A 20,790-nucleotide genomic window follows, 5' to 3' on the forward strand; every position below is an offset into this window, starting at 1 on the left:
CCGGTAACCAGTGAGTAGATGGCACTGATGAATTTCTTTCCTTCTGCTTGACTGAAGATCTGGTGTGATTCACATGTTCCTAGAAACATTTGCAGATGCTTTTAAATTCAAATACTAACACTATTCTCTTCTGACTACTCATACTTAACTACCAAACTCAGCTTAAAAAATCAGTAAAACTCTCTGGAGCTCTGAGTTCTGTTCCTGGCTCTGCAGCAGATGTAGTGTTTCTCAAGTTACTGGATCACGCTGCCCCACAAACTCTTTAAAACTCTTTATCTTTCTCTCGGTAATACTTTGTTATCATTGGAAATACACTATTTAGCGAATGGAAGGAGCTATGTTGCTTTTAAAAAAGTTATTTTCTCAGGTTAATTAAGGAGGGATGCTATAATTTACAAAGAAAGTTTGTCTTCCTGAACTAAACAAGAAAAGTTGTAAATTCCCACTGATTTTCTTAAATCAAAAGACCATAGACAGTCCCCAGGTTGGGAACACAAAAGCGAGTACAGGAGTGCTCTGTTACCGATCTACCTCTCACTTGTGACGATGAAAAACCATAATATTACAACAGTAGTTGCTCTGACTGGTACGAGAAGGAGGACTGAGCATCTGCAGATGCGGTGCAAACCCCGTGTAAAACTCAATTGAATGAAGCCGTTTGCATCCAGCCAGGGTGTGAACGAAACCCAGAGTCCTGCACTGAGAAACACATCAGTCAATGGGAGAGTGAGAAGCTGTGATTCCTATGGGCGGTTGCGCAGCAAGCGACAACGCCCCGTGCTCTCTGCTGTGGCGGCCGGGGGTGTACATCAGCAGGGACCGCAGGGACTGGAAGCGGTGTTGCAGTCCCTGTCCCACGTGCCCTCCTGCGGGCTGGAATGGGTGGGATTGCAGCAGGCAGAGCAGATCAGATTCAGCTCTCGCCGACAGAAGAACCGCCATTCTAATTGCCTTTATTTTTTTTTTTTCTTTTCTCCCCAAGAAAGCACCTAAGGCAGAGTTACTCCCACTTTGTCCCACAGCTGTGCAGTTTAAATTATGAGCATTTGTGGAGGAAGAACATTGAGTCCATTTGCCTTTAATAGGGTCCCCCTGGTGTAACTGCTGACAGAATTTGGTTGAATGAAGGCAATTCAGGGAAGAAAACAAATAGGGGGAAAAATGGCCAGCCCCTAGGGATGGCAGCATTACACAAACACAACAAACTCATGCACAACAGTGTTCAGGACATTGTTGTTTCCAGTTTAGATTAGCCAGTGGCAGCTTGACTTTGGATAAGCTCGCTGCATGCTTTAGAGAGCCATAAAAAGGATGTAAGCCATTTTATGGGGGTCACAATCCCTTCCGATGTAGCCATATGGTCACTAGTGCAAACTTTTCACTCCATTCACTCCAGTGGTGAAAATCTTGTCATCTCAAGAGGGATTTAAAACGACAGTTTTGTCTGGAGTTGACTTATTACCAGCATCTTTGTAAAAACTAGTCTGGACACTTTGTAATGATTTGTTCCAGAATACAAATATTTCTGGTTGACCTTTGGCTAGAACACAAGATACTCCACACCAGCCTTATATATGCCACTTTCCCTAACAGTCTTCATCTCACCATCCTTTTATGATGGTGAGCAACAGTCAACACCATTTTGTAATATTATAAACCACTGCAGTGCAATGAAGGTGACGATGTTATAGCCTAGATTTCCCTTCATCTCTTTTCCCCACTGCCAGCAGCTATGCTCATGCCCACCGTTAACAGCTGCCAATAGGTTTTCCTGCACCAGGAAACTAGAAATGACCTTTCTCCTTTTCCAGATGAACAAGTCAAGCAAATTCTAGGGCATGTTTTCAAACGAAGATGCAAAAACCTGCCAAAACCCTCCAGTCAGCCCTCCACGTAAAAGCATGATCACAGCTCCGGGGAGTTGCTGTGTTTTAGTGGAAGCACAAGAAAAACTGCTTTGTAAGGGAAGACGCTCCTTCAGACAGCTCAGTGCTCAGGCACTGCTTATGTGGAAAGAAACCACGATGCATCAAATACCAAAATAAAAGCAGTTCCTGCGTCTTGTGATATTTCTTGATGCAGATGAAAAAGAGAAGACATCTGGGTCTGCAAAACACTGGGAGGAGAGAACTGGCATTTCTAAATATGCTGCCCCTGAGGGACTGGGTCTGTTGTCCAGAAAAGAGCGATGCAAGATCATGCTGATGTAAGTTATGATAATGCAGGTTGCAGCTCGACAGGCTCGGTAAGAAGCCAAGATAGCACGTTTCCGCCCTCCATGCCAGGCAGAGCAGGACCATGGGACACATCCAGTGGCCACAGCAGTGACCAAGGACTGGGTTACCGGGGTCACTTGGCATGCTGACCTGAGCAATGAGCCCACCATATCTCCCTTTGCCATGATAGATCTCACCGGGTGTCCCAGAAAGGTATGTGCCCTTGCTGCCCAGGGAGCTGCTGCTCACCTTCCTGGGCAATTTCCAGCATCTCACATCCTTGCCTGTGACGATTTAGGTTGTGTAACCATCTGATGGGCTGCTGTGCTGCAGTATCATTTCCAAAGTCAGTGACAATATTTCTGCAGGATCTTTCAAATTTTATGCTGAAATCTCCAAATGACCCACTAAGATGACCTCATTTGTCTTCAGGAAGTATTCTGTTCACATTCTTATATTTGGATAGTTCTGAAAGATTCACTCTGCACTCAGTGCCTTGCTTTCTCACAAACTTTCTGTAACTAAATGTCATTCTGTGCAGATCATTACTTTTCATCTTAATATTACTGCTGGTTAATTACGTTTTTCAAGAAAAAAAACATGTAGCAGAAGCACAGATTGCTGTGCACAACATTGAAGGGTTGATGTAATATCTCGACGAGCCATATTCTGCAGTGATTAAAATTTCTATAATTAATGAAACAGGAAGGTGACAAACAATGAATTTATTAATGCAACTATACAGCATAACTCATAAGAAAAAGAACCCTATCTGCACGGCAATTGGAACTTAGGGGAATATGGGTAAACACAATGAGAAAGAAATATATTATCTTAGGCTCCCCACTCTCCTCAATCTTCACAACTGAGGACACTTCAAAATTATTACTAGGAACACGACGGCATGGCATTTATGTTGATTCTACAACAAGGGGTCATTGAATTCTTTTGCTTAAAAGATGTAATGAATTCTACCCCCCTCCAAAAAAAAAAAAAAAAAAACAAACCACCCCAAACCCAAACCAGACAAAACAGAGGAGAATTAGAGGAGAATATTCTGCAGTATTTATGCGTGATTTTTTTCAAGGGAAGATTGATTAGGAAAATTAAATTGGCATAAATAGTAACTACGCAGATCTTTTTCCCAGATTTTGCAGTTGGTTATGATGGTGTCAATGGTTTAGAGGACTGTTTAAATGAAAAGTTTGGAAAAGTTTGCCAAAAGTGCAGAAAATAATTTGTGTCAACATTTATAACGAAGGAATAAACCTCCACGTTCACTTTAGGCGATTTTCAAACCTATACCAGTGGAAATGGCAAAATGTTCCGTTCTGGAAGGTCGGTGCGGCTGTACTCTGCAGTTACACCCGGAGCTGGCCTGACTTCCCTGACTTTGACTAAGGCAGAAATGAGCCTTGATACAGACAACTACTTTGGGGCATAGTAGGGAGGAGAAATCAAGTTCCCTCTGCAGCGTGCGGGGGGGACGCTCCCCATCTCCCGCCGTATCGCCGGCGAATAAAGCCGTTTATTTGCCACTTCAGCAAAGCAGCGGTAGCGAATCGATAGCAGATCAATCCCCTTCGCCTTCTCGTTATCTGCGCGCTCCTGGGCACCGCTTGCCGCACAAAAGCGGCGAAGGTAAAAGCCGAGCAGCCCAGTTTGCGGGGACCGGCGGCAGAGGCAGAACTTGCTCCGCCGCGCTGCCGCAGCCCGGGGGCAAGAGGCGGCTGCCTCCCGCCCCCCCTCCGTCTCCCCGACGGCCCAGCCCCGGCGGCATCACCCTCTCCGGCCGCGCTGCCCCGAGCCCCGCGTCTTCCTCCCGGCCCCGGGAGAGAGGGAAAGGAACTGCCTGTGGTGGCTGGTAGGTGGCCGCGGGAGGGAGCGGCGCAGCCACGTCCCCACGCGTGCTCCGGGGACGGGAGCGGGGTGGGTGCGGGACTTCCCCGCACTGAGCGGGATCCCCCCCTCCACCAGCCGCGGAGGGGGACTCTCCGGGGGGAGGGGGGTTTGAGACCCCAGGGATGCGGTACGGGAACCCCAGGCAAAGCGCAGGAACTCTCCGGGAGAGGAGAGGGACCCCCGGGGGCGGTGCAGGACACCCCCCCTCCCCGGGACCACGGGGCAGGATGCCCCGGTTGCGGTGCGGGACTTCCAGGGAACAGGGAGAGCGGGACCCCCGGGAGCGGTGCGGGATAACCCGCGGAGCGGTGCGGGAGGCAAAGCGACACCTCTAAGCCCCGCTGCGGGACCCCCCGCGGGGTGCGGAGCGGGACCCCCCGCGGGCGGTGCGGGACGCTGAGGGGCGGAGGCAGCGCAGTTCCGCGGCGGCACCCGCCCCGCCGGGACGGTGCCGGGTCCCTTGGGGCGCTGGGACGGGAACGGGGCTCCGGGGCGGGGGCTGGAGAGGGTGATGCCGCCGGGGCTGGGATGCCCGAGGCCGGGGAGGGGACTCGCCTGAGCCCGCCCGCCGCCGCTTTCCTTCCCCTCCCACCTCGGGCTGCGCGGTGCGGCCCCGCGGTGGCGGGCGGAGCGGCCGGCGGCGGCGGCGGCCCGCGGCTCCAGGTAGGCAGCGCCGGGGGAGGAGGAGGAGGAAGAGGAGGAGAAATATGGGGGGGGGTGTGGGGGGTGTGCAGCCCCGGCGGGCTTCGATGCTCCGCCGAAGTCTTGGCCTGAACTCTCCGGCTCGGGACGCGCAGCCCCTCCGCGTCCCCCTCCCCCGAAAGGAGGCGGCTGCGGGGTGGCGGCGGTGGGCACAGCTTTGGTCCCCGCGGAGGGGACGGGGCGGCCGGGCGGTTTTCCTGCCGGCTCTACCGGCTTGCTCAATAGAGATGTCTCTGGATCCCTTTCGCATTGCAGAGCTCTGCCTTGCCTTTTGAAAGCACGTTTAGATTAAAAAGTAAACTAGATTGAAGCAGCCGTGAATCACTACAGTGCGGCTAAAGAAATGAGGGAGAAGTCTCCCCTCTCTGCGTGGCCGATTTAAAGTGGACTTGCTAAGTTGGGGATACTTTCCTGATTTTAGATCCAGGTGGATTTTGACGGGGATTTCTCTTTTTACTATAAAAACTTTTCCTGTGTGCTTCTGTAAGACAGTGACAATCCTCACTGCTCGTTTTCTGGATGTTCTTGCCAGTGAGAGAGCCCTGTGTCTATTTCTCTTTTGCCTAATGCAAAGCACAACTGCTGGTTATTCTGGGAGCTGAACTCAGAGTGTCTGCTGGGGAAGGTAGACCTCAAGATCTGAGCAGCGGCAGCGTATTGATTCCATTAGCAGAATTTACAGATCTACCAACAGATCCCTTTTAACACAGTCACTTTCCCAGAATTAAAGTTCTCCTCAGAGCATCCGTCGCTGGTCCAGGCCAATAGATGGCATAAGGTACTCAGGCTAACATCCTAAGAGGACAGGGAGGCAAGAACACACTTTGTACATGAGCCAGGATTTTCAGAGGGTATGTGTGAGCCAAATTCTGGGCGTCCAACTGGGAGATACCTTGGGAAGATCTCATTTTCAGACGCATGTCCCAAGCCACGGGTTCTTATTTTCCATGGTCACAAGTGCACCATTTTCCAAAATCCTTCTCTGCTCTAAGCAGTTAGGGTTAAATCATCCTCAGTTTTGGTGGGATTTGATCAGTGTTGGTATCCTGAACTCAGTAGGAAGCAGAGGTGGCTTTTCAGATTTGCGGGGTGTATTTGGTATCTGCTAGGGAGAAGCTGCCCACTGCAGCAGGGCTGAAACTGGTAATCATTTGTGATGAGAACTGAAGCTTTTTTTTTGTAGAGAACTGTATCCTCTCTTTGTTACCTTCTACTTTTCTAGATTTCACTGCTGGAAAAGATAGTACTTAGGGGAGTGGAAGACAATTGGCTAATAAGGAAAAAAACTTTCTAGCTTCTGTATGTAAACTTTTGCTGAGATAGCACTGTGGGTAGACAAAGATGATTTTATGTTCTAAAATTGTGTAAATTATTTGTATAAAAGTAGGTAGCTAAATGATGATAAAAGAGCTTTAACTGACAGTAATCATACCTAGCTGTTATATGGTGCTTGTTATCCATAGATTTCAAAGCAGTTCATTCTATAAAGAGGTGCAGTATCATTATTTCAATTTTTTTTTTCAATTACAGGAGCTGAAGAATGGGAAAAGTCCAGAAATAGTATCCAAATTTCCTAAGTCGCAGTTCTTTATTTGTCTGTTAGACCTTCTTTATACAGGCTGAAAAGATTTTTTTTTAAGTTGATCTTAAAATAAGAAAAATCTATATGTATTCATAGCAGAGGACATTAAAGCTGTTTTTGAAGAGACCTTCTTCCTTGAACACCATATCTAAATGTCTACGTCTTGTTATCAGTCTCAGCATTAAGGCAACCCACAGAAATAGTATCAGCCCTTCAACTTCCTATTTGTGAGTGTGGGCAAAAGAAAATCAATAAACAGAGGTTTTCAGCTGAACTGATGCAAACTCCAGTGTGATCCTTAGCATTATTCCTGAGACGGTTGAGTTCAGATGTTTTCCTAAAATCTCCTTTGTAGAAACAGAGAGGTCCTGAAGGAGAAGCTTTTCTTTGCTCACCCTCCCTAGGATTTAGCAAATCTCCCAGGGCAAGAAGAATAAAACCACCTCAAACCTGAACAGATGATAAATCGGTATTAAGCCACCAATATCACCTTAGTTGTGCAATCACCGCTATGGGCAAGCAATAATCAACTATTAATACTCAGTGCCAAGACCGGGGGCCAGGTTCAGCCTCAGGGCACAACAAGGTTCAGCAGTGACTGAGCTGAGCTGCAGAGGCACCTTAAACCCACATGGAGAACGGAGACAGCCGGCTTCCCCCGCTCAGCCTTGGTGCATCTGCCAGAGGTGTGCTCTTTGCTGTGGCTGAGCCCCCAGCGAAGCCGGCGTTGGACACGTTGCCTGCCTCTGTGCTGGGATCGCTGCCAGAGCCCGCTGCTCCGGTGGCTGCCTGCTGTTCGCATCCCTCCTCCCTGCCAGCTGAGCAAGCTGAGCCCCACATGCTCCCAGGTAAAATAAGCGCCGGTTAACAAGGAGCGCGTGTGACAGGCAGATGCTCTGCAGAGTCTGGTGCGAGCTGGGGTCAGAGTGAGAAGCAGACTGTGTCCTGTTGGGCAATCTCTCTCTTAACAGCCTGTCCTTCAGCTTGGTTACTCAAAAACAGGTTGTGGCCACGCTTTCTGTCTTTTCTCCTGGAATCCCTCTCTGGCTAAGCCCGTTTGTTTGCAGCATGCCTCCCATCTAAAGGCTCTTGATTTAAAGAACTTGTTTACTTGCTACTGGGGCACGTATATTACAAAGATCTGCCCAAGGCTAATGACTAGAAACAAGGCTCAAGTCTCTAAACTCACATCATTCCCTGCCTTGCAAATTTTCAGTTACGGGATGTCTGCCAAGGACACATAATAAAACAGAGCTCATGAATAAATAAAATGTATTCCACTAACCTGTGGATATTTTCTTCTTATCTTGCCTTTGCCCCATCTCTTTGTTCTTTGTGTATTTTTTTCTGTTTAGCCTCTTTCTCCTTTTTAATTTATGAGATCGTCTTATTTTCTTCCCGTGTTGTGTCTTTACTTTCCGAGGGGGAAAGCACTCCCAGAAAACCAGGCAGGATGCTGTCTGATTGCCCTTGTCTGGTTCTGTGCAGAGGCCCAAATCCTCAGCTGATAGAAGCTGACCTGTTCCAGTCAATGGTTCTGCACCAGTTAATGTCAGGGGATCAGCTGCTCCAAGCTGCAACCCCAGTATGCTTCTCCATTCTTTACCATTTATTCTCTTTTACACCCCATTTCCTTCTGCTCCCTTTTGTCTTTCCATATTTTACTGATGCTTCTTCCCTTTACAATCTCCTTTCTGTTTTATTTGAATATGTTCTATTCTGTCTTGTCTTACCATCATTCATAAAGTATCCAAAGTCCTAACAGTAGCGCGTTAAACTGCAATCACCTGTCATTGGTGGCTAACTTGCCCATTTTTTCTTAGAAGGGAGTTCTGTACGTGACAGTTCCTTGTAATTGTTTTCTTTTGTTTTATTTTTCATTCTGCTCCAGAATAGATGACTTCTCAAATATTGATCTTGCTTGGAGAGGAAGATGGTGTTGACCATGTTGGTCCTTACTTTCTGAGGGAGCTCATTCCACAGTCACGATCTTATTTTCAAGAGCGATTTGTCTTCTGGAAAGATAAGCTTCATCACTTATGTTAGAAGGTCCCGTTGTGGTCACCATTCTTGTTTTGGAGGGGTTGTGCTGGCAAGGTGTGCGTGCTCTGGACGTGTACCTATTCTGCTGGAGCTGCCTGTGCTCTGAACAGGATTGTCTTGGGGTAGAGGCTAATAAATGAACTTTTCGCTTTTCCCTTTTTGGGGAATATTTTGGTCTTGCCAGCCTGCCAGTCAAAACCAGCGAAGGCCACATGGACAAAAGGGACCATGGCTGGTTTAAGGAGGACAGGTTATTGATCACCTGGGACAGAGAATTTTGCTTTCCTTTTTTTTCTTCATCTTTTGTACATTTTTGTCCTTTGTTCATCAACTTGGACAAGCAATTTAGATGCGAACTGACATCTTAAAAACTTTAATTCTTCCATGTTTTTAATCATTCTAGTCCAGTGCTGTTCTACTGACAGGCTCAGAGCTCAGCCTGTGCAGAGGGCTGCTGGCCCCTCTTCTCCTTCAGTTTTCACTAAAAGCAAAGCAATGTCAGAGGCTTTATGGACTTGGGAATGTTGAAGTAGAATATGTTGACCCGCTACGTGACATTGAACAGGTCACTTCTCAAATCTCAGGTTCAGCTTCCAAAGCACAGAGCTCAAGGCATCCGCCTCACATCAGTTCTAAGTTAATAAAGTGCTGTGAGATTTACGGACAAAAACTGTAATAGTATTGTAAAACTTAGTATTAGCAATTTGCTGCCCCATATAGGGGGCATTTCTTATTTCTCTGTTTTTTTGTTCTTTTTTCTCTGAGCCTAACAAATTGGTTACTGCTGTTGAAGTAACTACAGGCAGGTTACCTGTGGGAGGCAGATAGCCAGCTCAGGAAAAATCCATGAATAGCTTTGATTTGCATGGAGGAGTTAAAACACAGCCTGGGTAGTTTGATAAAAGTTGGAAGCATTTCTGATAGCTCTGCTCCGCTCCTTGCTTTTCTTCTGCTGACTCTCCTTGAGCTGGGAAGAGCTGATGCTGCTTCCAGCGGTGTTAACTGTTGTGAAAACTTCGCCTCAAAAACCTCCTTGATGCCAGGGGAGAGCGTATTGCAGAGGGCAAGGAGATTCGCACTCTTGACTTTAGGGAGAGAAGAATCGACCTCATAGTTTGTGAGACACAATGATAAATCTACAACATTACTTGTAGCGTACAATTATTGTCAGTCAGTATGTTTAAAAGGGGGGCGGTGGAGGATCAGATATGTCCCAAAGACGACTTCTTTTTATTGAAGATTTTATTATATCTTTTTTTTTTTTTAATTAAAACTGTTCAATTATCTGAATCATTGTAATTGCTGATTTAACTGGATTACAATTCCAAAGCTGCTTTGTAATTTTATGAACTCTATTTATTGCCAGTTGAAAGAAGAACAAATAGAGCCGTAAGTTAGGTTTTGATTTTGAAAATTACTGACTCATTACTGTAGCACAAACTTAAATCAGTCCTCTGTGTTTTAGCCCTAGCTCGTGACAAGCACTGAATGATGGTTTCAGCATGACACTGTAGTGGCAGACACCTATTCCCTGAATAAGCAGCTGAAAAGGATGCTGCCTTGTATATTCTTCTTAAGCCAAGGAGATCTGTGTGTCTCCCTGTCCAGTGCAATGGTTGCACTGAAAAGGACAGCCAGTATGGATCAATACTGCTCTTTTAATTCACCCATGAAATTGGTAAAAGCTTGAGCTGATCAAGGGGGATAGCCTGGGTCCTTGCTGGTATTTTAGCTCGGTGCCATTACTCTGGAAACGGTAACGGTGTTTATGGTCTCATTTTTTGTAAGCTGTTCTTCCCGGGGTGTTGTGTTTTTGTTTCACTGTTTGCTGTGTGTTAGGCCAGGCAGAGAGCAGTTTTTCCCACTTATTTTGATTAATTTGTTGGGATGACAGAAAAGTACAAAACTAAGGACGAGTTAGTTCTTTGGGTCCCACAGTATATTTGACACTCAAATAAGAGGTGTTGTGGAATACATTGAAACCTGTGACTCTTAAACATGAGAAAAGTGTAATCTGCGAGCACTTGCTGCTAGGCAAAGTGTTTATTCCTGGCTCTCTGGAGTGCTCCATCCATCTCCTGCCCACGAAGCCAGCCTGTTCACAGAATCACAGAATCTCCTAGATTGGAAAACACCTGTAAGATCATCTAGTCCAATCGTTAACCTAACACTGACAAGTCCACCACTAAACCGTGTCCCTGAGCACTATATCTACACGACCCTTAAATACCTCCAGGGATGGGGACTCCACCAGTGCCCGGGGTAACGCGTTCCAATGCCTGATGACACCTTCAGTAAAGAAATCCTTCCTAATACCCAGTCTAAACTTCCCCAGTCTAAACTTCCCCTGGCGAAACTTGAAGCTGTTTCGTCATGTTCTATCACCTGCTACTTGACAGCACAGGTCGACTCCCACCTCTCTGCAACCTCCTTTCAGATAGTTGTAGAGAGCAATAAGGTCTCCCCTGAGCCTCCTTTTCTCCAGGCTAAACAAACCCAGTTCCCTCAGCCGCTTCTCATAAGACTTGTGCTCCAGACCCCTCACCAGTTTCTGAGGTCTTCCGTAGATGCTAGAGGCAGGGAATGTGTTTCAGCCTTCTTACGCCATCGGTCATCCTTGGCACTGAGCAAAAGCTCCAGTTCAAGGTAATGCTTAAGCACAAGTTTATTCATTGACTTGTAAGAAGTCCAGTGTGACTTGAAAGAGACTCTTTTTGCTTGTGTATGTCCACCTCCATCTGGAAACTTGGGACTGAGTCTCAGCTGACATCTTTGACAGCTCCTGGCCCTAGGCCCGAGACTTGGATCTTAGGCAATCAGACATGCTTCTCGTCGTGATCTCACTGAAATCTTACTGATTTCAGCTGGTATCGAGTGTTTATGTATTCAGATACAAAGTCTGAACTTTAAAGATCTTCGGGGCCCCTGGGACCTGTGGGAAACTGCTGCACAAATGAAGCGAGAGGCAGAAGTCATCATTTTTCTCTCTGAGGTTTTACAGAGCATGTACTGAAGTACTTCATTCAAACACAGACAAAAAGAAAGAAACATAATTTCAGGTGTCGTCTTCTTCCTCCCAGTGAGTTGCGGATTAACACTGCTGCTAAGGCCAAACAGCTTTTAGCTTAAAGTGGTGTTTGGTGGTACTTTGCTTCAAGCAGCAGCTTATGAAGGGAAACTACGACATAAATATGTATTGCTCTTAAATTAGTTTCTTCCAATGCACTGCATATGCTTAATTAAATCTAATTCTTTCTCTGAAGATATGCAGTCAGAATTTCATATCTTCCTCTGGACCTGTTGGTATGGACTGCCTCCATATTGTGGGGCCTTCGAAATCCCTGGGACTCCTTGTGGGAGTTTATGAATCTGCCTAGCTGCAGTTTAGCCCAGATAAAAACCTAGGAAACCCCGCATCCTGTTAAAGCGTTCTGCCAAACCTCTGCTGGTTTTGTGGGATCAGGATTTACCCAGCCACCTGTCTCCATTTTTCTTCTCTGGACGTTTGTATGGGTCATCTTAGACATGAGAAAAATGTTTGTAAAAATGAGAGAATTGTAAAAATAAGGTGGGAGAAGAAAGGAGAGGAAAGACTGTTTCTGGCTTCTGTAATACCTTCTAATTTGGTTTGGCTTTATATTCTGTTCCAATCTTTCTGTGATTGGGCGGCAATAGTAAAAATTACACTCGAATAACTTTATAGGGCCTGACATTGGGTTGAGTAAATGGCTATATTGTTACGGGCTGTGCAAACACATGTATTAATATTTCCAGAATCCAGACCACGCACATAACACCTATAGTACCTTACAAGTTGTGCCAATGTACGGTGTTATTTTGCATATGTAAATCCAGGTGTTAGTAGCTACTCAATGCTTCCTGAAAAAATGATGGGTAATAATACTGGCAGGTGCTGAGATGAATTGCACTGGTAGAGCTAATGCTTATTTGGTGAAAACTTATTTGCTGGCTGTTTCTTTTTGTGTACGATGGCAATGCCTCAGCTATTTCTATGAATATTCAATTTAACAGTGGTGCACTGATGCAATTTTGTATCTTAGCCTGTCGTGTACTTGTTTCACACATTTTCTGGCAAATGTCCGTCCTTGCTGAATGCTTTGTGGGGACAGCCAAGTAGAAGTAAGCGAGGAAAATACCTTTTTTTTTTTGAGGACTGAGATAGCTAATACTAGACTGATATGCCTATGGGATGCTGTTAAAAGGGATTTCAACATCTTGGAGAAACTCCACCAGGGCTGCAGTAGCCCCACGCAACAGTACCGTTTGGGGACTGAATGGAAAGCAGCTCTGTAGAGAAGGACATGGACATCCTGGTAGGCAACACATTGAACACGAGTGAATAATGTGCCTTTGCAATGAAGGCCAGATGCATCCTCGGCTTTATTAGCAAGGCTGTAGCCAGCAGGTGCACAGAAGCAGTTATTCCTCCCTGCTTGGCACTGTAAGACTGTGTCTGAAGGACTGTGTCCAGACTTGGGCTCTCTGCTACAGACGTTGACATACTGGAGTGAGTGCTGCAGAAGGCCATCAAGGTGGTTGGGGGTTGGAGCACAGAGGGTAAAAGGAGAGGCTGGCAAAGATGGGTTTGTTCAATCTAGAGAAGAGAAGGTGCAGGGAAAACCTTACTGTGGTCTACAGTTACCTGATGGGTAACTTTCTCAGAGATGCACAGCAATGGGATGCAAGCCAGTGAACCCAAGTTGGAACAAAAGAGTGTCTGATTGAACTTTAGGAAAAATATTTTCACTATAAGAGGGGTCCAACACTCAACCAGAGAGTTTGGGAAATCCTGGAGATGTTCAAAACTCAATTGGTCCTGGACAGGCTGCTTTAACTGGACCAGCTTTGAACATTGGATTGGACGATATGACCTCCAAAGAACCCTTTCAACACAAATTAATTTGTGATGCTACCTCAAAAGTCAAGAGAGGGGTGGAACAAGGCGATGTCTATTATAGGAATGGTGAGCATGTGTCCCAAAATCTGCATGCTCCAAGAAAATGAGGCTTCTAGAGGCTTAAGTATGGGTAAGGCTTACACAGTGGCTCTGAGCAGAGTGGTCCCAGAGCTTGGTCTGCATCTAACATTTCTGTAGCACCATGCTACGTTCTGTCTCCCACTGTGAGATGGCACCTGATGGACACACACCAGCTGTTGCCGGTGTCGGCTGGAAGGCTGCATGCAACTCCTTTTTTGCATCCAGAGGTTTCTACGCTCAAGAAAGTCTCTCTTGCAGATGTTCTCTCCAGCTGCCTCCACGTATCCTCCCTTAGCGTGTGGCCTCATGTCGTGCATGCTCACACACTGTAAAAGTTATTTGGATACTTTGAAAGTGGTTGTTGGATTGAAGCAGACTGCAGGACTTATGTAAGTGAGATCTGGAGCTCAGTTGCAGAGTTGTCTTGGGTCAAGAGAATTTGTTTTTTGAATAGCAGACTCCTTTAGTGAAATTAACATGCTTCAAACACAAAGGTTTTTACAGTTTTTCAGTTGAAGGTTTCACCCAAAATATCCACAATAACAATTGCTTGTGTTCTTGTTGCCTAAGAGACTCTGCAAGTGTCTTGGAGAATTTCACCATGGTAAAGAAAACCTTTGTTTATCTCTGAGATTAATAGACTTTTTTCAAAACATAGAAGAATAAATATGGTGTAACTTTAGCTACTCAGACTGCCCAGTAAAATTAGATATATGGCAAAGGAAGAAACTGAACTGTTACAGAGAATTTGTAGATAGCCTGGTTCTGCTGTCCATCCTCAGTGACTCCATCCCATTCCGAATCTGCTAAGTATATACATCCATGGGCCTGAACTGAACAAGATGCTTCAGTAGATATTAGGAAAATAATTTTGAGAGAACAAGGGCATTCAAGCACTGGACTAGATTCCACAGTCTCTCTGGGCAGGCTTTATCATGGGAGATTAAATAAACATCTGTCAAAAATTGTTCAGGAATAACTGATCGTGCCTTGAGGTGGGGGGAGGGATTGAGTTATATTACTCTTCAAGGTCTATTCCCAACCTAATTTCTGTACTTGATAGTATATTACTAATGTATCCATTTAATTTATAAATAATAAAATCCAAAGTGACTGCGATACACCCATAACAATATTGTGGGGAGATAATTTTTTTAAGCAGCTTATCCCAAAGCCAGGACTTTACAGGATAAGACTATAATGGATTCAAAAGTTATGGGCAGCCAATTGAGTGGTTTAGCACTGTGCCATCTGCGGCTGAATTGCCCTTTTAGCTATTTTGGTCCCGTGGCTGAGTGCTGGTGAAGGTGTGGTTGGTAGCAGGGGCAGGACTAATTTCACGTCTCCTGACAGTTTTTTCTGCTGATATGCTACAATGTAGTCCTGGGTTTTATGTTCATAGATGTCTTTTCCCAGCGTAAGGTGGAAAAGCTCTACTTTATGGGGTGCATAGATTTGTAATTGCTCAGAAAAACTTTTTCACCCGGTGAAACTGACTGTTGTGATTGGACTTTGTGTCCTTTAGAAACATTATCTTGCTTCTAAAAAGAAAAAAGAAAAAGAGAAAGATTAGGAGGGGGAAGAGAAAATCTGGGACCAGAGATGATCAGCAGTCCTTCAGCATTAGGAGTCACTTGTGCTTGGAACTGGAGGACAATTCCTCAGACTGCAATGTGAGAAATGAGAATAAGTAGTTTTCCTTTCCAAACATGAAATGTAGGATGGATTAATGAATGGAAAATTTTGAATATCAGGTCAGTCTTCCTAGCAGTAAGTTAAATCTTAATTTTAACTCTCTCTTCCCATTCCACAAGAGATATGAACATTCTGAATTTCACCAAACTCCATATTCCTTTCCTTAACATGGAAGAATTATGGTTAACTGTGAGTATAATTCCCCTCTCTGTAGAGTATTACGAACCCTTAACAGTTCTTGAAAGCTCAGGAAAGTCTTAAATGTTTCATGCACCTGTGTATTAGAGAAAAAAATTCCATGTCTAATTGTTTATCCCTTTACGTTAGGCCTGGAGGGGTTGTAGTGGTGGGGTAGATTGTGTGCTTTCTCACCTCTGCCATCATAGCCTCTCAGTAAAACCACTGACTCTTGAAACTGCACTATAAATGCAGGAATAATATTTAGATTTTTCTACTCTAGCTAAATGTGCTTTTTTTAAAAAAAAAACAAAACCTGGAGAAATATTTGAAGATGTCATATTTCAGAAAAAATGAGCCTGAAGATCATTAACAGGGCAGTTGAGTAGTTTTGCTGGGTAACAGCAGCAGCACGTGCGTTAAACAGAGGCTGCTGAACCTGCCGCTGAGTCCAGTTAGAGACTGTCCTTTCTGTTTGTGAAGGGACTCCTATAAATCACTTTTTTTTTTTTAATTACCAGCTATAGGGCTGGTCTGTCAGAATGCATTTGTCTGCTGGTGCTGGGCCCAAGTACCCGATCCTGTGTTTCGGGGTACTAGTACCTGGTTGGATATGTGCTAGCTATTGAGGAGATTGGGAAGAGAGTTATGGTGTGCGGGGATGCGGGCTGTGCTTGTTCATGGACCGCTAATCTGCTTTCTGACCTCAAGGCACGCTGCTTTCCCTGTCTGGGTATCTGCATCATCTTATTTGCTAAGGTAATTAAACTTTCAAATCCAAACTACCTCTATGAGTGAAATAGACTTTTGCTGAGGACTTTCTTAGACTCTAGACTAATCTTATGGCGAAAGGAGAATGCAGAATTATTTTTAAGAAATATGTTGTTGTACTTCATCAACCTGATGAGGTTGATGTACCTTCCATGTCATTTTTCTATATGGAAAAGTGCCTGATGCTGGGGTCATTGTCAGATGTTTTTGACCACTAGTGGTACCACAAATTACCACAGTGGGCGTAACAATAGGATTTTTTTGTTAATCATGCATATTGGAGAAGTACTTGAATGGGAACAACATAGGACTCAGTGGAAAATGGGGTACAGAATATTAATTTGTGGAAGGGAATCTATAGAAACTGCCCTCGTTGCAGAGAACCTTTGACCTACAAGTTACAATGTTCACGTCAAAGAGCACTTTTGGTGGGTGTCAATAGATGACCTGTCAAACAAAGTTATTGCCAAAAAATTAACCTGGAGAGAGAGAATTTATTTTACCATCAAATCACAGCAATGCTGACCTGGTTGTAATAATGCCCTGGAGATCTTCTCCTCTCGTTAAATATTTTTGTGAACTTCAGCAATTGGGACAGTATAGCTCAAGGAAATGCTTAATGTGGTCAGCTGTTTGTGGAAGCCGACAGGTACAGTTACTGCAGCATTATAGCTATGCTTTATTGGTGGGAAATTATGGGTAGATTTTCAAGTAAACACATTTTAATCTGTCTATTCCACTTAGTTAAGGTGAATAATGATCTTTTAATTTATTTGAACAGAATATAGATTGCAGAGCCTTTGGGAATGTTGCAAGGTGCAAGCCTTGTTAACTGTCATAATGTGTGTTATCTCCAGGAGCTTTTCAAGTTAGGAAGAGGATACCTTTCTCTTATTTTTTTTTTTTCTTTAAATCATTTTACAAAGTGACATTCTGATAACTGAGTGGTATTAGATCTCACTCTCTGCTCTTTATGTATATGAGAAAGCAATTCAGATCATTGACTGCATTCCCAAAGAAGCTTCTGTCGTAGAATCACAGAATCACAGAATCACAGAATGGTTTAGGTTGGAAGGGACCTTGAAGACCATCGAGTTCCAACCCCCCTGCCATGGGCAGGGACACCTCCCACTGGTCCATGTTGCTCAAAGCCCCATCCAGCCTTGAACACCTCCAGGGACGGGGCATCCACAACTTCCCTGGGCAACCTGTTCCAGTGTCTCACCACCCTCAAAGTGAAAAATTTCTTCTTCATATCTAATCTAAATCTGCCCTCTTCCAGTTTGAAGCCATTACTCTTCATCCTATGACTACATGCCCTTGTAAACAGTCCCTCCCCAGCTTTCTTGTGGTCCCCCTTCAGATACTGGAGGGGGCCAGTCATGTTGATGCTACAGCTGGTGCTGTTTTTCCTTGCCCCTCTCTCCTACCCGCCTCTTGGCATATACTCTGTCCTTGCCATCATCCTCATGGTGAAAATCAGCAGAATTTCACTTTGGAAGGATTAATTTTGCCTAGTATTAGCCATATGCAAGTTAGACACCTTATAACACTAGTTGCATAGGCTGCTTATCTAGTCAATACAGAGATGGATTTCTCCAGTGGGTGGTTCACCCCCCTGAAAACATGTGCCTAAGCTAAGCAGTATGAGCCATGTGCTGGAGGTGCTTATTCTTCTATTCTCGCTTGTGTTCTTTCACTCTTGAGTTATAATAGCTCCATTTCTTTCTTAGGCAGTCTTTTGGAGGAGGTGATTTTATAAAAGAAAGTATATTTTGCCTTGAAGACTATCTTTCCACAGATACAGATACTTAAATAATTTTACATTTTATTGTCAGCAGTGCTCCTGGCAGCTACTGTTGTTTCCAAATGATGATTGTTTCTTTCTCATCTGCATTTTATTGCAAAGATGCACGAACATTTGGCGCAAGTTCAGTTTCTGAAACAGTCTGATGACATCAGTAGAATTGCACCAGGGGTGAACTTAGCCAAGCAGGCTTACGTGGAAGTAACATCAGAACAAAATTTGGCCCTGGATATTTCAACTTAAACTTTATTTACCTAAGGTCTCCTGGGAGGTTGTATTGAATCTATTTTAAGAGAAATGTAGTTGCATAATTCTATTATTTTCATGGCATTTTAATGCAATATTCTGGATAAAGGATGTCACTGCCAATGGAATATAAAAAATAAATTACAACTGAGCAAATAATTTAGCAGATTAATTTATCCTCTTTGCCTCACAGAAAGTCCATAACCACAGAGCAGTTTCTTCAGATGGTCTTGTTAGTTGAGCTGGATGACTTTAGGTTAACCTCTGCCTCCACAGGCTGTTTGCAAATGATTTTACAGTTAACTTAACTGTGTCAAATATTAAAAAGGGGAGCTGATAGTTACAGCTGATATCACAATGAAAGAGGCCGTGCCAAGTAATATTGCTTTACATTTTTTCAGGCTTAATTATGTGTGCTAAAGCAGTTATTACTGCCCAGCTGACAGGCAATAGCTTAAGTCATACTAACTGGATTTCAGTCCAAATCCTTAATTGTGATTGATCAAGTAAATTATACATGCATTTAGATGTTTTACTGTGCTCAGCGAGTCAGAAAGCATAGATAGTACTTTTAGGTGGCACATTAGACAAGTATTTGCCCTATGATGAGTGGACAAAATCAAACACTTACAAAATCAGTGAAAATGTTGATCCTGAGCTGAAGTTTGTTAGGGTCATATCCACAGCTTTTCAAAAGTACTTAGGTGTCTGAAGCTGCATGTGTGTAGCTAGGTTGATTTGTAGAAGCTCTTAACTGTCAGGAAATTAGCAGAAGTTAGAGCCCAGGTGGTTGTCTGCATCATTAGGAGGCAAAATCTGGTGCCTGGGGATGGTTGGGTGCCCAAATAAGACTCTCGAGTGAATTTGCTCAAAACTCTCTTTTCTGTACTGGGAACACTAAAATGAAAATCTACCAAGATCATCAGATTCTTTGGGGAAAATTATCCTTGAGCTCTGTAAATAGTTTGTAGAGTTACAGAGATTTGCCTGCTCTTTCAAGTTCCCGTCAGTATTGTATCCATCGTGACTTCAGTGTGAGGAGGACTTGGCCCTTTTCATTTATATTCTTTCAACTTAGAGGAAACCACCCTGAAATGTGAACTTTCTTCGTCCTGAAAGGTTTATGAAGTCCTACAGTGTAGCAAGTAGGAGGTGAGGCTACAGACAACGTAGCCATGAAGCGAATTGATAGAAGAAAATCTGTAGGGATGTGCTGTCTTTGAATATTTTAAGTAGCAAAGCACAACACAGTCTATCCAACTGTAAATCAGGTCAACTTTCTTTCCATTGTGCCTGGATAATCACAGACAGATTAATGCTAACAAAAGCTGAAACTGCCCCAATTTGGAATTACCAGTAGCTGAGGCACTACCATGCTCAAATATGCAACGTGTCAAAAAAGATGTGCTGAGGCTTGTGATGTAGGACCTCACAGAGTACGAGGGCTTTGTGTAGAGGACATGTGGAAGGTAACTGAGAAAGAGAAATTTTGCTGACAAATAAATTTGTGGTATGGGGATCGACATTGCCACTAAAAATCTTTTAGGGATTTGTTCCAGAAGAGATTGGAAACCACAGCACTTTGGGGTATGTTATACATCTGTGTCGTAGCGCTCTCAAAGGAACAGTATATATAAACTCTGTCTCTGTGACTCTCCTTTTGTGAGCTTTAGGGATTTCACAGCGTGCTAAAAGCCCAGAAATGTGCTATCCCCCTTCCAAGCCAGACAATGGGCCTGTGGCCTTACCAACAATGTGTGACTGCAGAAGTGCTGGCTAGAGCCCATCTCCAAATTGGATTGGGAAGAGTTGGATCCTGTCGCTTTGTTTTTTATTCTAGTGTTTGTATCCTTTTCACGCAGCTTTCCTTATGACTGGCTTTTATTTGGCCCTCAAGCTTAACATTTGGAACTTCTATTTGTTGGTTGTTTTCCATCGTCTCAGAAAATAATGTTGATTCTTCCAGTAGGGATCTTTCTTTTGTGTTTTGTTTCATTTTCTATTCTATATGAGTTCTTATCCAGTAGCTCATTGAAACAACTGAAGCAATTAAGGCAACTGAGTAACTAACATCTGGTATGTGTTTGCTTACTCTCTTATACTCTCTCCAGGGCAAGAAGTGTGTGCTTTGGAATGGTTAGCAGTTTATTATGCTATATATGAATACTTGTTGTTTACAGAAGATCAAAGAGGTTAATGTTGCACTTCAAGTGGAGAGTTGCAAAGTTTGTGGTAGCTCTGTGTTGTTAGGATGCTCATGACACAGGCTTTGGCACTCCAGGAAAGCATTGTTTCCAGCTGAGCACAGTTTTACCCTTGAGTAAAAAAGTCAGTTGAGTGAGTAAAGGGTTCCCTTGAGTAGAGAGCATGTTGTGCTGAGACAGAAGTTGTCATCTGTGGTCTTTGCCCTGTGGCTGGAGTCACTTGTTTAAATGCCACAAATTGTTCTGATGGTGCCTGGCACAACAATGTCCTGGTCCATGGCTCAGGGATCAAGGTCCCTGCAAGTCAAACAAGAAATTCTTCGGATCATGAAGCTCCTCTTGCCATAGTTACATGAAACTTTCCGGTACGTTCTTGTCCTAATCTAAAAATTACTTAGTAGTAGTATTATAGTAGGTTCTGAATCATGGCCTTCCTAAGCAAG

Source organism: Vanellus vanellus, assembly GCF_965231255.1.
Source record: "Vanellus vanellus genome assembly, chromosome: 3".
NCBI classification, from domain to species: domain Eukaryota; kingdom Metazoa; phylum Chordata; class Aves; order Charadriiformes; family Charadriidae; genus Vanellus; species Vanellus vanellus.